We start from the raw sequence: 17,704 nt of genomic DNA, 5'->3' as shown, positions 1-17,704 counted from the left end.
CGCAGCCTGGAGATAGCCATCAGGAAGCGTCCCATGAGCCCTGCTGCGTGTTTGAAGGCATTGTTTGTGGAGCAAACTCCACCAGAAGCTTGCAGTCCTCACGGTAGGAAACTGTGTAGAGAGCAAGTGGCCCTCCTTCTGAGATCTCTGGGTACAGAATCCTCGAGGTGAGGCAGACTGGTCTAGAGACGGTAGAGGCCCAGGGCGACCAGACAGCTTGTTACCCAAGCCTGGTCTCTGGAAGTAAAGGGGAGTGTCCTTACCAATGACACCAGGACAGTAGGTATGAGTGGGGCTGTCCCAAATAAACGGGCACGTGGTTGCCCTACCAAGGCCAGTCCCTGTCCTTTCAGGTTCCATTTTGTTTGACAAGGAGTGATGTTTCAGATGCTCACGGGGACAGGCAGAGTACAGGAAGCGGTGCCCGGTGGGTGAAGACCCAGCAGGGCCGAGCATTCATTTCCAGGCAGAAGGGGCTTTGGGGCATCAGCCAGTGGTCAAGTGTTACCAGATCTTCTGATTTTTTGTTTTCCAGAGATGCCCCAGATCGAGATTTACATATGAAACTTCCCAGCTTTTAAAAGATGGCAACTAATTAAAAAATCTTAAAAACACTGTGCAGGCCAAGTACAACATCTGTAGGCTACTGCCTGTTTTCAACCTCCGGCCCAGACCAATTAATTGGTGGCTGTCTTCTGTGTGTTTGAATTCCGGCAACGGGAAGTTTCTTACGGAAGTTGCCCAGATTGACCACAAGCGAGGTGGGGAAGAGGAGAGGGGAGCTTAACTTGGCTTCCCTTGAGCATTCATTTGCACAATAAATATTTAGTGAGCACCTGTTAATGTTCAAAGCACTCTCTCTGTTATGCCGTATTTTGTTTAATGTTTTGGGGTGAGCTGTGTCTTACTCACACTCTGTATCACAGGCTGTTGTGATTCCGTGCCCCTCCTCTGAGATTCTGACCAGGATGAATGCAAGCTTAACACAGCAGAAGTCCCCAGGAGAGGATCCTCATCTAAAGAAAAACCTGGGAATGTAGAAGCTGGAGCAGAGAAATCCCAGCCAGGGACACTTGTTCTGCGTAGTCTTTGAAGGTCCTACGAGGACCAGGAGGAAGAAGTCACCGAGGAGCAGACTGAGTTCAGCTTTGTATATAGCCGAACTTTGCATTCTGTGCTTAGGGGGTTAGATGACCTCTCAGCTGGTCTTCCATTACCAGAAAGTCTTGAGGCTATCTGCTGTATACCTACTAGACTCCGCGGCCTCATACCCTTTCTAGTCCGTGGCTCTTATGTCTGATGGACCCCTAGCAGGTCCTCACTTATTTGTATCTTCTAGCAGCTGAATTTGTAGCCAGAAGCCCCCAGAAAAGCGATTGAGCTCTAAAGACTCTGTTCACCTGGGGGGTGGGGTGGGATGGGGTGAGGATAGCAGCTCTTGGAGAGACTGCCCTTGATGCCGTGAAATGTCACTCACATTTCCCGGTCTCCTGCAGCATGAATTTCAAATTGGGGATAACATCTACTCCTGGGATAATTTGAGGCAACGAAGACGCAGGGAGCTTAAGCAATCTGCACCAGGCCACACAGCTGGGCAATGCGAGGTCAGGTCCTAGTTGGCTTCCCCTGCTCTCTTGCCCACTATGCTAACCTGTTCGGTTTCATTTCCTTTTGTGTGTTCATTCTTCCATGTGTCTTTTTTCCCCATCGTTTCAGGACCATCGGCATTCAAATGTTTAATAGCTAGGGTTTGTTTGTTTGTTTGTTTGCCCTGTGTACTTGGCCAGAAGTAGGAATTCATCACCATCTGTGAACGTTTACTGAGCCTCCATGGTTTGTGTGGAATTGCACTAGAAACACTCGACCCCGGGGCTGGGTTGGCAATAAACTAGGTCTTTCTGCAGAACTTTTGAGGACAAATCACCAACGGGTTGGAAAGAATTTCTTTCAGGAATGGTGACACTCTATTTTTCACCTTGTTAATGCTGCCCCCCACCTTTGCTTCCCCCCCCGCCCCAGTGTCAGTCTTAACTGTGTTAAGTGCTTTTTCTGCTCAGTGTCCTAGATAAGAGGTTTCTAAGTGATGTTCCTGAGATGCACCCCACCTACCCCCAAATCTCAGGCTTCTTGATGGATAGAGAATTAGACATCTGGTTTGTTTTGGAATAGGAGGCTGGGATAGGGGAGTCCAGAGGCCTGAGTTAATGTAGAGGCTGCTGGCCTCTGAAGACCTTTTGAAAACCACTGTGCTAAATGACATCAAAGCTGTAGCGACCTCAAATTGTCAAGGAGATTTTGCAAAAGCCCACAAAATAGCCTTGTGATGCTCTTGAAAGGGCCCATGTGGTTCATCAGGTGGGCCCACCATGTTGCTCTGGAACACGGGGACATGTACACATGTGCAGGAAAGAGCTCAGCGTCCAGCAAACCCAGAAGTTTCCTCCTGAGTTTGAACGACCTACTCATTTTCCCTGGCACGTCCCTTTACTCAATGGATCATTCCCAGTCAGACCGAAACTCCAGGCAGAACAGCCAGATCTCTGTGCTCCAGTCCTCGCTCCCCTGCAGGGAGGGTCGGGGGGGGGGGGGTAGGGGGGTAGGGGGAGGTCTCTGCGTACGATCTCTTCTCTACTGCCAACTTGAAGTTTATTGACCCACTTTGGGTTGCCTTGCCCTCCAGGGCTTTTCCCTGGTGAACTGTTAGGATCCGTGTCAGCCCAGAGTAGTACTTCCCTTACCCCTCCACCCCCCCCCCCCCCCCGCCCCGCATCAAGTAATGGGATCTGCATACGTTTTCACGTGAATTACTAAGTAGGTAAGGCATTAAGGTAGCAGACCGGCCATAACTACTTTTTCAGGGAAATCTTTAGCGTGTATGCCTGTCACCCTCTTTTGGAACATAACACGGCCCATTCATGTTTCAATATTGGCTCTTTGCAGAGTTTGTCATGCGCCTAGCAGAGCAAGACATTTTTGACAGTCTGTTGGAACAATGTATGTCTGGGCGCCCTGCTTCTTTGCTGCATTTTAAAATCAGGTTTTCTGATAACTTTCCCATCAGGGTTTCGGGAATTTTTTTTAGACATTTGTATTGAGGTATAAGGGACGTAAATCCATACTGAAAGTACATACTGAAAGTGTACAATTTGATGTGTTTGACGTATGTGTGCACCCATGGAACTATCACCACAATCAAGATAATGAACATGTCTGTCACCCCCAAAGTCTCCTCCTGCCCCTTTGTAATTTCACCAGGCCCCAGGCAATCACTGATCTGCTTTCTGTCACTGTACATTAGTTTTTAATTTTCTAAAATCTTACACTAATGGAATCATAGAGGATGTAATCTTTTCTTGGGGGAGGGGTCAGCTTTCTTTCCCATAGCATAATTATTTTCAGATTCTTCTGTGTTCTTGCCTGTTGCAATCATGAATTCCTTTTCACGGCTGGGTGATCCTTCATTGTACAGATGTAAACAGGAGTTTTGATCTTAATGTTTAAATAAGCAAAGAATTTCAGCTAAGGACATCAGAAGTAAGCCATCTACATAAAATGCGTCAATGGGGAACTTGTATGTTTGGGTTTTGTTTTGTTTTTGTTTTTAAAGTTTCGTATGGAGGAGTATCTTATTAAGTATGCTTTGGAAGAGCAAATCTTTGTATAGAACTCCTTTGGCCCTGAATTTTCACTTCATTAAATCTGTAAGTATTTGCAAGTAGTACTTGCCGAGCACAAAGGACTTCAGGTCACAGCCAGGAGCTGATTTGCTCACGAGGTTCGATCAGCAGTTAGTGGCACCACGTCCCACATGTGATAGGGCTGTCGTGTGCGTTGAGACAAAAAACTGTGCCATCCTTGCAAAATTGTTGAAGTCTTGCCTCCCACAGTCTTCTCGGGGTCTGACCTCGTTTTCCAGCTCTTTAGAACTGGATGAGTTCCCTGCCTTCCCTGCTCTCGGTTCTTGTGTGGTCCAGCATTTGTAGTTTCTGCCGTCCTGTGATTCCTGCCCAGAGCACTGTGTGATGGGGGTGGTGTGCAGGCAGCAGGTTAGCCTCACGGATTCCCTCAGCCTCACAAAGCCACGCACACGAGGTAGGGGTGGGAGTTCACCATGGCGGTTTTGTTTCTAGCATTTGGGCAGCCCCTAACAGGTGCCCAACACCGTGTTTCTGGGGAATTTGATGTACGCTTTCTTTTTCATTTCTCTCAGGAGAAGGTCACTAAACAGTCTCTTATTTGTGCAAAAAGCCAGTGAGCCTCCAGCAGTCACAGATCGTCAGAGAAGGGACCTCAGACATACCTCATCCGACCTGTCCATTTTACAGATGAGTGCTGAGGTTCAGACAGTGGGAATAACTGACACAGAGTCACTAATACCAGAACTGGGATTTGGGGGACCCAGGCAACTGCCTAAGATCTTAATCAATGAGGGTAGGAACTTCAGGAGCACCTGGAAAAATTTTGGAGGCTTGGGAAAGAAGTTGTTCATCTTTCAGCCTTGGCTGAAAGCTGCTTGTACTATTAAAAAAAAAAAAACACAAGAAACATAAATTGTCCCCAGATGTTTCTAGAGTATTCTCATGGCTCACAGTCTCCTGAGCTTGTCACCAGCTTATCCCAGGAGTAAGTTGAAAATTCAGGGGTGAATGATCTGTCTTGTTGGGCAGTATTTTTGGGCACATGAATGAAAGGTGATAGCATTTAGTGTATGAAAGATTGGCGTTTGTAGCCTCTCGTGTGAGCCCCTTGACAGCCTTCCTAGATAGCACTATTGTCCCAGTGAGGGAACCAGCCCTGGAAGATAGGGCATCTTACCTGAGGTCACCCAGGTGGCAGAGAGGAGCCAGAGTTGGGATCCATGTCCTGGTTCCCAGTCTCCTCTTGTTTCTACTTGATCCCCTTCAAGGCAAGTGGCCGTGCAGGGCAATAGCATGACACAGTGGGAAGACCCTGGGCTTTCATGTTTGGAGTTGAAGGTTGATTATGTTCTCTTGCTGTGTGACCTCGTGGTAGAATCTTAACCTCTCTGAACTTCATTGTCTTTTGGGAAGTAGGATTAGAGGCTATTCATATAAAGTACTTAGCAAAGAACTTGCTTATAGAAGATAACTGGTCAGTGTTGTTTTAATGAAGGTGAGGTAGGTGTGGGAAAAGCAAGATGAAGTGAAGAAAACATGCCTATCGGGCAAAAATGAGGGCAGATTTGCACAAACCATGGGGTGCCCTTGCCCCTGCTCTTGCACCCAGATGCTTAAATGTTTTCTAGTTTGGTCCATGAGTCCTTGATCCTTTTCACAGTTAAGAAAGCTTTCTTGCACATACTAGGGCCTTGCCCATACTAGGCCCTCAGTTAACATAGACCTGCTGATCAAGCCCTCTCCCTGTGGCTGCTCAGAGCAGCCGTGTGTACGTCTACGCTCTGTGCAGATGCTATTAAAACAGGACAGAATTCTGGCATAGGTAGACTTGCAAGGTGCTGTTTGGGCCCAGGGCAGGTGGTCAGTCTGTGGAGGTGGGACCTGAACGTGAGAGATGGTGCTGGGGCTGGTTGTGCCATGGCACCAGGGCTGAGTGGGAATTAGTGCCGACCTGGGGGTGGGAGGCAGGAGAAGACATTTCTCTCGGTCAGTTAGATGCAGTCTGAAGTCCTGCTCAGCTATTTGCGTGCACGTGTGTGTGCGTGTGTGCGTGTGTGTGTGTGTGTGTGTGTGTGTGTGTGTGTGTAGAACATCCCCATTTAACTAATGGATGCTCTGAGCCCAGCCCATTCCCCCTGCTGGGAGAGCCTGCAGCCACCCAGTCTCAGGTTTGGACTTTTTTAAAGGGTGTGGGGATAAAGTTGAAAGTTGGGTCGGCATTTGGAGAACCAGCTTGACCCCCTCCTCCTGCCTGATGGAGGGGACAGAGAACCTCGGATACCTCAAGAGGTGGCAGGGGTGACTCAGGACTTTGATCTTGCCTGACGCATGAAGCAGCTCCCTGGTGACAGGCAGGCCGAGGTTTGAGGCACCCTATTGTGGGGCAAGAGAACTCCCAGGAACCTTCCCTCTCACTCCACTCGGCCCTGTGAGTGGCCCAGCCTCCTGCAGCCCTTCCTGCTGCCCTGTTCCTTCCAAGGAGCCTGTTTGAGAAGTCTGTGATTCACTTCCTGTCTTCAGCCCTTGTTTAATATTCCCTCCATTGTTACCAAACAATCCAGGCCCCGTGGCGTGGTGTTCTGCTGCTCTGGCCAAGGAAGGAGGAGAAAGAGCTGTTTAAACGGCCCAGGGAGATGGGCCCCTGGCTTACTTGAAATACAGGCCTTGATAGCACTGGGGCCCCAACAGCTGGAGGAGCACTGGATGCAAGAACGCAGTCCTGCACAGCAACGGCTGGCTCTGGCCTTCCTTCTCTTGCTGGGCGCCCCTGCCCTTTGTTGTGGTATTTGCTGCTTTGCTAGCTGACAGCTGTGATTTCCATTTTGGGTCCCAGATAGTTTGGGATCATAGATTCACACCAGCGTCGGCTCAGAAGGACCTTTGGGTAGATACTGTGCCCTCCTGAGCCCCAGTTTCTTCATGTGTAGGGGAAAAGCCGGGGGGCGGCTATGAAATGGCTGCCCTTTAGAGCCCTCCCCACCTCCTACCCCTCCACACCCCAGTCGTGTGGTTCCTGAGCCTGGATGATAGTACGAGAGGTCATCTGTGTGCCCTCAGTGTCCGGATGGATTTCCGCCAAACCCGCCCAGGTGTGAGCAGGTCTGTGGGCCATCACACTCCCTGTGCGACCTCTGGCTTCAGAGGTCAGCGGTTCCACAGCCTCCCCCACCGTTCTCATTTGAAGCCACCTTCTCTCTCAGCAAGTTGTTGGATATCCACATAATTCCTTCAGATCTCGTCCTAGCTGTGACTGCCGCAGGTTTGCTGACATTGGGGGGGGGGGGGGGGGGGGGGGGCGTGGTTTGTTTGTTTCCCTTCTCACTCACAGAAAGTCAAAGCCTGATGTTTTCTCTCACCCTCACCGCTGTTGTCCCATTTCTGGTAGAGAAGAAGGGAATTTTGGTGGCAGTTCTCCATCTTGATCACATATTTGCTCTGCTTCCATCGACGATTCAGCTTTGGTCTGTCCGAGGCCTGCGTGCCTAGTGGCAGTAAAGGAACGTGGCCACCTTTAAGCTACTTTCGGCTGCGAGTGTGCTCCCGTAGGTATGTGGGATGTCAGCGCTTAGAAGGCAGTGAGCCACTGCAGGTGGATTGACCCCATCGTTATATAGCAGCATACTATACTCGGCCCGGGGGTCTGTGTGCCTTCAACTCTGCTGACTCTACAGCTGATACAATTTACATTCAACAGACATTTGTTTAGCAGATTTATTGCAAGGCCTCCTAACTAATGACTGCCCATAGTCTTAGCCACCGATGACTTCGTGTGCCTGTCCCTCTCTTTCTCTGGTGTGGCAGGGGAAGTGGGAGGAACTTCCTTTCTCCAAAGCATTTTAACTCCCGCACTTCCCCACTGGTGGCTTCAGCGCCGCAGGTGGGCTGTTTTGACCCGCATCTCTCAAGGTGAGCTGTTGGCAGGGGGCTGCCATGTGGCTCAGTCGATTCTGCTCAGGCCACGATCTCATGGTTTGCGAGTTCGAGGCCTGCCTCGGGCTCTGTGCTGACCATGGGGAGCCTGCCTAGGATTCTCTCTCTTTTCCATTCTCTCTGCCCCTCCCCCTACCCTTGTGTGCACACTCTCTCAAAATAACCTTAAAAAAAACAAAACAGCTGCTGGTTTACAGAATGTTTCTGATACTAGGTCTCTGGCAGTAATGTGAGGCTGTGGATCCCTCTGCCATGGGGCTTGATGTCTTGATTGGGTTCATAAGGCTGGGGTGCAGCCGAGGTTTTTGTTTCCTACATCTTCTGATGGTTGAGGCCCAGAGGAATAATTCCATTATCATGACCTGCTTGTGAGCAAATGTAACATGTAAGCCAGTGCTCCATCCTGGGTACCGGGAAAGCTAAGTTGGGTCTCCTTGCCCTCGAGGGGCTCCTGTCTTCATTGGGAAGAGAAGCCAGAAACACATGGAAGTTACTTAACCGCACCAGGCCCTGGGTGCTAAGTGCTGAGGTAGGTGAGTATGGGACAATAGAGATGAGACTTTGAGGAAGGAGGACCCATAGAGGGCATTCTGCAGAAGGAGCCACAGAATGGGATGAGTTTTGATCTAGAGGCATAGTGAGGCCTGTCAGAGGGCTGAAGAGAGTCTCTGGACCCACGTGTCTTATTGGCATGCTGCCACTGGCTGCAGATCTCTGGCTCCGGGACACAGAAGCCCCGTGTTCAGATGCTGTGGCTGCAGCATGTTACCTCTGCTGCTTGGGCGGGTTAAGCACTGAATTTCTGGGCCTATAGACCAGGCCTTGACACATCTGTCTGCTGTCTGCGAACTGGGGGTCTGACGAGGGGGTGAGTGGGTGGGTCCCAGTGCGAATCTTGGCTGGGACTGGGTGGGCTGATCATGGAGAGAGTGGTAAATGCCCAGGACTTCGTCACCTGGAAGTCTTTCTGTGCTCCTGCCTTGAGATGCAGCTTTCAGCCAAGAGCCATTCAGTGGCAGGCTTTTGCCACTCTGGCATTTTAAGTGCTTGCCTGGCTCTCTAAAGTCCTTCCTTGTTGGCTTGGAATTCTTATCTTCCTGCCCATAGGGGTTCTTTGCTGCCTTAGGTGAAATTGCCCCCAATGAACCCGAACCTTTTGTTAAGGTACAATAGGAAGTCTGTCCCCTTAGACAGAAAGGAATGCTAATTGGTTGATTATCTGTCCTCAAGATCGGGATGCCCAGAACATACAGACACCCATTCTTTGTTACAGGTTAGATGCAAAGTGCTTCTGTGAGCTGGTAAAGCTTTGGTCCAGATAGGAGGAGAGAGTTTGTGGAAGGTCAGAAATTGGTGGCCTGCAAATGCTGTATTTTCTATGTACAGAGGTAGCCATTTAACTTCATGGTCCTTAAACTGACTTTTTCTAGACCTGTGATCATTTTCCACCCCTCCCTCACTTCCAGCTCCAAACAGGGCAAGAGTTATAAATGTGGTTAAGACTGAAACACGGGGAAGTTCCTTTTCGAGCCCGTATTGTATGGTATCTTGCTAGGAATTGTAACATTGGAGTTGGAGCCAGCACTGCCTCTCCCATGGAATGTCCCCTGCATTGCCCTGTTTACCCTTCACATGTTCTCCAACATTAGTGACATTGTTTTATCTCCCTGGCCAGTGACTCATAATTAAGGAAGTCAAAACCATGCAATTAACACAAAACCTCCTTACTTGCCCTCTTCACCTCTGCCCCCCCCCCCCCCCCCCCCCCGCAAATGCCCTAGACACGAACACCAGCCCGATGTTTTCTAGAAGTCTTTGGAAACTTTGATGTGTTTTGATAGAATGAGGCAGCCGGTTATTATCACCATCACCTGGTTCCACTTGTTTAACCCCAAATGTCTGTGAGAATCTTCTCAAAAAAAAAAAGAAGAAAAATGAAAGAAGAAAGACAATCCCACCCCTAAACGTGCAGTCTGCCCACAGGAAGTGATTCACGGGGCTCTATTCATGCAAACCTGATGGCGCAGGAGGTGGGAGGCTGGGAACTGGGTCTGGGAAAAGACGGCCCGGAGAGGATACTCAGACCTTAATGGTTTCTGCTTTGTGGAAGAAAGTGAAAAACAGAATGACTAAGAGTCCTGTAATAAGAATTGTTTGTTTAGTGAAGTGAGCTAATGTTGAAGTTCACTGGCAGATAAGACAGGGGAAATAGCAGTTGTCAGGGGAGGTGACTTTCTGGTGCCCTGCCCTTTTTATTTTTTAAGGAGCAAAGATATTTCTCAGTCTTAAGGCATTTATTAGTGGAAGGTCAAGATCTGTACTTGAGCACCCCCCCCCCTCCTGCCCCCATCCTACTCCCTCTTACCCGCCTCCCCCACATCGTACCCTTTGCAGAGACAAGGGTCTAAGCCAAGGTAATTATCTAATAGTCTTTTTCTTTTCTTTTTGCCTTTTCCCCCAAAGTTAGATTTTGGAGGCTAGTAAAGATCTTTCTTTCCCTAACTGGTCATTTTTGTTTCCCGACCTGGAACATCACATTGTCCTAGAGACAAGGAATCCTTTCTGTTCTGGTTGTTTCTGTCCTGTAGATAGAGCTTGGCATTTTATTTTTATTTTGTCTTTTCCTGAATTGAAATACAAATCCATCTGTTTCCCAAAAGCAATTTGGGAACAGAGCCTACAAGTGTTGGTCAGGTTAACAGCCCTGCTGTAGGACAGGGCTGTAGGAGGGCCCAAGGCCCGAAGCACCCAAGAGATTAGGAAGAGGTATCTAAACACACCTGGATTTATGATTCTGTTTCAAGTTCCCTGTATTTTATGAGCTGAGCTTTGAGGATGGGGGTTGTAACAAAAGTTGGGCTGAAATGGGCTTTTTGCCTTAAGCCCATCAGAACATTTCCAAGGGCTGTGAGTGTCCGGGAAGGTCTGTGAGTGATCTCTTTAAAAACAAACAAATGATCTTCAGGCTTAATTCCACTCGGAGTGAATGTTAACTGGCAGGGTGAAATGGTGATCCAGAAAGTTCTGTGAATCCTGGGAACTACTCTTTTCCCTTCTTCCAGTAACCAGACACCAACCCAGATCTCTAGCCTCTTCCAATTGTGACCTAAAGTCTCTGGGATCCTGTTGATCCCCAAGAAAAAGCACCCCTACCCCGTCAAGCTGGTGCTTGGAGAAAAAAAAAGCTTTCGAAAACCAAGGGTGTTAAATAGATTTCCAAAGAAACCTCCTCCTCCCCTAAGACTTAACTATTTTCTTTGTGTGGAGGAAGAGAGGGAACAAGGACAGCTGTCTCATCAGAGCCCACGGAGAATCTGATCATTCTAACAGGGTGCACATTGTGTTTTGAGATCATAGGAGCTGGGTTTGGGGTGTAACAGCCAGATTCAATGCCAGGCATTGCTGCTTGCCTCTCTAGGTAACTTTAGGCATATCCCCCAACATCACATGAACCTTTTACCTGTAAAGTGAGAGCATACCCACCACACAGGAGGGAGAAGTGCCAGGTAGACACCTGCTCTGAGCTGTGAATTGTTTCTGTCCCCCACCCCAACCAATCCCAGAGCATTTCTGTAACCCACAAGTTCTCAAGGGACCCAGAAGAGTGAATTCGCCCCCTGGGGGACATTGGGCAATATGTGGGGACACTTTTGGTTATCACAACTGGGGCTGGGAGCGGCATCTAGTGGGTAGAGACCAGGAATGCTGCTAAACATGCTACAGTACACATAATAGTTCCCACCCCCCCCACCCCCAAAGAATCATCTGGCCCCAAATGTCGGGAGAGCTGAGGTTGATAAACAGTAGGGCTCGCCTTCCAGCCGCATGTTGAAAAGGTCTTGATGTACGTGTGCTTTACAGATGATCATAATTAAGCTGAGCTCTTTCCATAAATCAGCCTTCTGTTTTTCCCAGGAAGCGCACATTCTGTGCCCACCCTTGGCCCCTGGGGAGGAAGGAAGCCCTGAGGTCCTGATGATCTCCATGTGTTTCCCATAGGGTCTGGGCCCTCACAGAGGGCAGGCGAGGTGTTCCTCCTTTGAGAGTCTGCCGAGGGTGCTCTTTGAACCTCTGGGGCCCACACGGAGGACTCATCTGCAAGGGGGTACTCATCACAGACCTGAGCAGACTGCCTTGGAAGACTGGCAGGGAGAGGGGAGCCCTAGATACAGTGCAGAGAAGTGGAGAAAAGGGTAGCCTCTGCTCTGGGGCAAAGCACTGGGGGCTTCAGCCTGGCATTTTATTGGGTGTTCACTGAATTTGGCAGCCCGAGGCATCGGATATTATCCATTTGCAAGTTCAGATGGAAATTGAGTTGTTCTTGGTGGAAGTGGTTCAGTGACTGGTGTCGAGGGTTGTGAAATCCTGGAACTCCTCGTACGCCAGTCTAACCTGGATCATTAAAAAACACGCTTCTACTTTCAGAACCTACCGAGAACGCTTCCGAAACTGGGCGAGAGCATGTGGTCCCTGTGGCAGAGCTCATAACGAAACCTCAGTTATCCAGAACCTACCCTACCACAGCCTTCATCTAGCCGGGGTCCTTCTTTACGGCACCAAGTGACGACAACAGGCTGGTGTTGGGAGTGTTTTTTATTTAAACTCCAACCACCAAAGAAAACTCTGCAAGTGTCTGGGAATAGTATATTCCATGTATGGCTCAATTTTTGGTTTGTCACTTTTTGTGTTAGTATAATTTCAAGCCTCAGAAAGTTGTCGTGGTAGGACAGGAAGTACGGTATTCTCCCTTCACCAGAGTCATCAATTGTGCTGTCCTGCTTTTGGACATTAGTCCTGAAGAGTGAGACCTTCAGGCCGCTTAAGATGCAGTTGCAACAAGGAAAGAGTGACGTTTGATTGTACTCGACTTCCCAGGGTGGGAAAGTGGACTCATACACATTACAGACTTCATCAGTGGGGAGGCTGGCTCCGGTGAAATGAAGGTTGGGAAGCCATCTGCTCACTCTGTGTTCATTTGCTGGGTGACCTGGAGGTGCTTAATCCATCATTCTGTTTCCTCAGCCATGAGAGGAAGGGAATAGACAAGACCCTCTCAAGGCTCCTCAGGTCCCAGCTATGTGTAGTTCTCCACAGTGGGTTTTCAGGCAGACATCGACTTAGCCAGGACTTAAGCTGACCAGGACGCTTTGTTCCCTGAGTGTTAGGGCTCTGTGGTTTGTCACCCGCAGCCAGGAGACTCAGCACAAAACCCCCGGCAGAAGTTCTGCCCAGAACAAAGGATGCTTTGGTGTTAGCTATGTTTACCAAAGGGAATGGATCCTGGGTGAACCCCCAAATCAGATAACCCTCTCAGCAGGAGTGTTTTCTGGGCTTTCTCACTTGCTACTCTGTCAGATCGTTGTCCTGGGTTGTCCATGGCACGGAAGAAGGAAGGGCATGTTCTGATGGTTGCGTGCTAAGAAGCAGCAGAGAGGGAGAGCTCTCAGGCCAAGTGGAACCAATGAAAGGGGACTTCTAAAGTCTCCACAATTTTTTTCTGCCTTCTGAGGTAGATGGTCTGTTTCTTAGGCGGTCTGCTGAGTGAGCATATAACCCAAACTTGAAGTCACTCAAACCTTGCTTTTATTTTGCACCAGAAAAACAAAACAAAAAAAGAAAACCCACATATAATGCAAAGCTCAAGGAGAGTATAGTATAGGGGCCCCTGGGTGGCTCAGTCACTTGAGCATCCGACTCTTGATTTTGGCTCAGGTCACGATCTCACGGTTTGTGAGATGATACCCCAAGTTGGGATTCTCCCTCTCTCTCTGCCTCTCCCCCTCTTTCTCTCCCTCTTTCTTTCCCTCTCACTCTCTCTCAAAATAAGTAAGTAAACTTAAAAAAAAAATTTATTGCAGGTGAGTAGACACATGGCTTGATTGTTGTCAGAAGGAGGTAGGGGAGGCCTCATCCCACTGGGGCGGGAGGGGAATGCCTCAAACGGTCAGCTGCAGCACCCATGTTCAGGGGAGTAATGGGCATGGGTGTAGGTTTGTGGTATAACTAGCAACCCCAAGATGGGAAATAACCCCTTTTTCTTGCATTAAGACATAGCACATATTAGGGGAACAATGTAAAAAGTACAGAATAAATTGAGTTGAAAGGGATACCAAAGGTTTGGTTTTGGGGGTTACTGTGCTAGTTGAGTCACTTCAAAAAGTTAACATTTGGTTTAGTAATTGGAGTAAGTCCACATGTAATGCAAATGGATTCTAAAAGTCTGTAGGTAGGTGGTTCTCCATAAACAAAACCAGTCCTTCTGAAATGGTCACCTCTTCTCTTGGTGTCGTATTCAAGGTCAGGAAATGGTCCTTATGCCCCATTTAGAGTCAAGAAAAGAAGTGTCACACCTTGGGCCTAGGCAAAGCTGGGAAAGCTTGCAAGCACTCTCTCTCTCCATCAGGATGTGATGATAATGATACCTGCAAATTTATCTCAGTCAGCTAGCGTTGAGTAACAAATGCTCCAAAAGTTCAGGAGCTTAAACCAACCATTGTTTGTGCTGACTCATGCTTCTGTTCCTCGCATGGGCTTGGTGCCTTGTGCAGGTCTGGTTCTGTCTGTCCCCCCGTGTTAGATCCTGGGCCCAGGTGGAGGGGGAGCTCTGCTTGAGGTGAGATGTGAGAAGAGACCAGCAGAATCACATGATGGCTCTGATCTCCTTTGCTCCTGTTCCGTGGGCCAAAGCTGGTCCATAGCCTGGCCCGAGGTCAAGGGCTGAGGAAATACACTACACCCACGGTTAGGAGGAGCGGCAGAGCCATCCAGCAAAGGGCAGGGATACAGGCAAGGTGACTAGTTCAATCTGCAATGGTCATCGAGGGACCAGCACGGTGCCTGGCAAATAGTAGTGGTAATAACTTCTGTCACTGTTGTTGTTATTACTACTTAACGGGCAAGTCCAAAAAGAAAAGTTGTCTCTGAAAGAAGCTAGAAAGGTTAGTACTGTGCATGTTAAATAAACTTGGTTTCAACTGGAATAGGACGATGTCAGTGAATTTGCTTTCTGTTCACTTCTTTGGCTCATGCCTGGAAATGTGACGCATGTGGTCGTGTTCAGTCAGTATCTGCTGAGTGGTAAGAGGTCAGTTTCCCTGATTGGCATGCGGTGTGGGACAGCAGAAAAGGCACTGTTTACCCTCCCTCTCCTCTGGTTCTCAGCACCAGCCTGGGTTTGAATCCTGGCAGTTATATGACTTGAGGCAAGCCCCGTAAGTTCTCTGAGCTTGGTGAAGGCGGGGTATACTGGCGCGTTGCCATTTTTGCATTCTCACGTAATAGCAGTGTGCCTGGCACGTGGTTCATGCTGAATAGATCTTGGTGTGCTTCTGGAACCTGTGTGCTCTGTTCCCAGTCTTCTCCTGGACCCCCGTGTCCAAATCCTCTGATGTTTCTTGCTGTCCCCAGATGGCTATGGGTAGCAGATCACTGGCAACAGGGGATGTGAACGGCCTGTGGCAGGAGGTGGGCCCGGCCCCACCCTGTCCCCCGGGAATGCTCTGGCCGTCTCTACCTTACCGTCGGCTCTGGGCTCTGGCATGACCACATCCTTGGCTATGGCTCCCACCACCATTTTGGGATATTTCACGGGTCCCACTTGGAGCCAATGGGAGGAAACCTAATTTCCTGCCACAGGAAATAGTTCGGCTGGTGAAGAATATATTTAAGGATTAAAACCTCTGTCAGACGAGCTGGAAAGGGTTGCTGGAGAAAGACGTGGAGGTCTCTCATCAGGAAGCCACTGGGTGTGGGAAGAGATCTCCATCCTAAACGGGGAGGAGGCCCAAAGGCCAGTTCCTGGGACTGTGCTCTTAGCCTCAGCAAGTAAGTGGTTTTGGGCTACAAGGAAGGGCTGGGTCAGGGAACAGAGCGGGTCATAAATAGATCTTCTCCTGCAGCAGAGCATGTTCGTGGTAACATCAGCTCAGAATTAAGACCTATTTATTGGATTTACTTAACATGGGCCCGCTGCCCCGTAAGCTTGGGAGGGTGTGTGCTGGACACATCAGCTAAATTAGATCCAGCAGCTGAAACTCCCAGTTCACTCTTATGACTCTGGTAAACATTGGTGAGGATTTTGAGTGGGACAGAGGGAGAGAGGAGAAATCCTGCCAGGGCTGGCTCTGGGCGGCCCAGACCCCGAACCAAGAGGAGTAGCTACAGATGCCTACGGAGAAGTGAACGAGATGCCCTCCCCGTTGTACATCTGGGAGTCGTATGGCCCAGAAGCAGGGGCATGGGCCAGATGATTTCTGGAAAATACTGCCAAGCCAGACTGGTGGTCACGTGCTCGTGAGCCGGAGACAGGGACGATCTCCCTGCCATCAGGGCCCAGCCTGGCAGCCAGGATTGCTGGTCTTTCACAGAAGCCCGATGCAGACTGCTGTGTGATCCCAGGAGAGGAACCTTACATCTCAGACACACCGATATACAGTCACTACGAGCCTTGCCTTATAACCCGCACAGCACTGTGCACAGGCTGTGCGGAGAGTCAAAGAGCACAGAAGCCTTGAGGAAATGAGAAGCACCAGGCCAACTGAAGCCTGTCCGGGGACAGCCAGGCTGTGCACCCACTTGTCAGAGCAGGGGAGGGGGCTGGTGTTTTTGAGTTCCCTACCGCGTACCTTACTTTTGCCTTACTAGAAACAATAATGACCGTAGATGGCTGCTGGTTACTGTGTTCTGACTCCAGGCTGAAGGCTTTCTGCACCAAGTAGCACTTAGTCTTTCCAGCAATTGAATGGAGGGGCTTACATTTCAGATGATAAAAAAAATTAAGACCAAGACCTTGAGCAATTTGGTTAAGTTGATATGGTTATCGAGCACGGTCAGTCTTTGAATCCAGGTTTATCCAAGTCCAAAGCCCCAAAGCTCTTGCCTTTTATTATTATTTTTTTTAATAATGGGTAACCTACAACAAACTGCACATATCTTTAAGTGTACAATTTGATAAATGTTGACATCTGTGTATACCTGTGAAACCAGCACTGCTATGGGGATAGTCAACATAGCCTTTAACCCCTAATAAGCCCCCACTCCCATCCCTTCACCCCAACCCCAGGCAACCACTGGTCTGCTTTCTGTCACTCTGGAGAAGTTTGCATTTTTCCTTTAAGTTACTCTGTAATTTGACATAAACAGAACCATGTCTGGCTTCTTTCCCTGGGCATGAGCGTTTTTAAATTCATCCGCGTTGTTGCGTGTATCATGTTCGTTTTCATGAAGTGGTGGGTGGTGTTGCTTTGTGTGGATACGTTCCAGTTTATCCATTCACCTGTTGATGATAAATGTTGGGTAGTTTTCAGTTTGGGGCTATTGCGGGCGAAGCTGCTGTGGACATTTGTACACAGGTCGTCCAATGGACGGGTGTTTTCACTTCTTTTGGGGAAGCACTTAGTGGAATGGGTGGATCATATGATAGGCTTATGTTTTGGACTTTTTAAGACACTTGCAAACTGTTTTCCAAAGTAGTTACACCATTTTACATGCCCACCCAACAACATCTGAAGTTTTAGTCTCTCCGTGCTTTCACCAGGATGTGGCATGGTCTTTAATTGTAGCCATTCGAACAATTACGAAGTGGTGTTTCACCATGGTTTAAATTTGCCCTTCTCTAATGACGGGTGATGTCCGGTATCATTTCATGTGCTCATTGACCATCTTTATACCTTTTTGTGGAGGGTCTGTTCAAATCATTTACCTGTTGTTGTTTTTTGGTTTTTGGTTTTTGTTTTGTTTTTTACAGTTGGGTTGTTTGTCTTTTTCTGAAATTTTTTTTTTTTAACATTTATTCATTTTTGAGACAGAGAGAGACATAGCATGAGCAGGGAGGGGTAGAGAGGGAGACACAGAATCTGAAGCAGGATCCAGGCTCTGAGCTGTCAGCACAGAGCCCAACGCGGGACTGGAACTCACAAACTGTGAGATCATGACCCAAGCTGAAGTCAGATGCTCAACCCATTGAGCCACCCAGGCACCCTTGTTTTTCTCAATATTGAATTTTCAGAGTTCTTTATTCTGGAAACAGGCCCTTTATCAGATGTAGGCTTTGCAAATATTTTCCCCTAACTTAGGGTTTTTTATTCTCCAAACAATGCCATTCAAAGACCAGGAGCTTACATTATGATGAAGTCCAA

At 48.7% G+C, this 17,704-nt stretch overlaps 1 protein-coding gene across 3 annotated transcripts in view; it reads left to right on the top strand.

The window, feature by feature from the left end:
• SMAD3 (SMAD family member 3) overlaps positions 1-17,704 on the top strand; it is a 119,540-nt gene that overhangs the window by 70,268 nt on the left and 31,568 nt on the right. Inside the window, exon 1 of one of the 3 annotated variants that reach the window (XM_043555099.1) lies at positions 15,229-15,392. The exons of the other annotated variants lie outside the window; for them this stretch is intronic. The gene's annotated coding sequence lies outside the window, so the exon portion shown is untranslated. Of the gene's footprint in view, positions 1-15,228; positions 15,393-17,704 lie in introns of those variants that run through there. 3 annotated transcript variants of the gene reach the window in all.

Source organism: Prionailurus bengalensis, chromosome B3 (genome assembly GCF_016509475.1).
Source record: "Prionailurus bengalensis isolate Pbe53 chromosome B3, Fcat_Pben_1.1_paternal_pri, whole genome shotgun sequence".
In the NCBI taxonomy this organism is placed as follows: Eukaryota; Metazoa; Chordata; class Mammalia; order Carnivora; family Felidae; genus Prionailurus; species Prionailurus bengalensis.
Note: the sequence above shows the minus strand (reverse complement) of the source record. Positions and strands in the feature narration are given on the sequence as shown.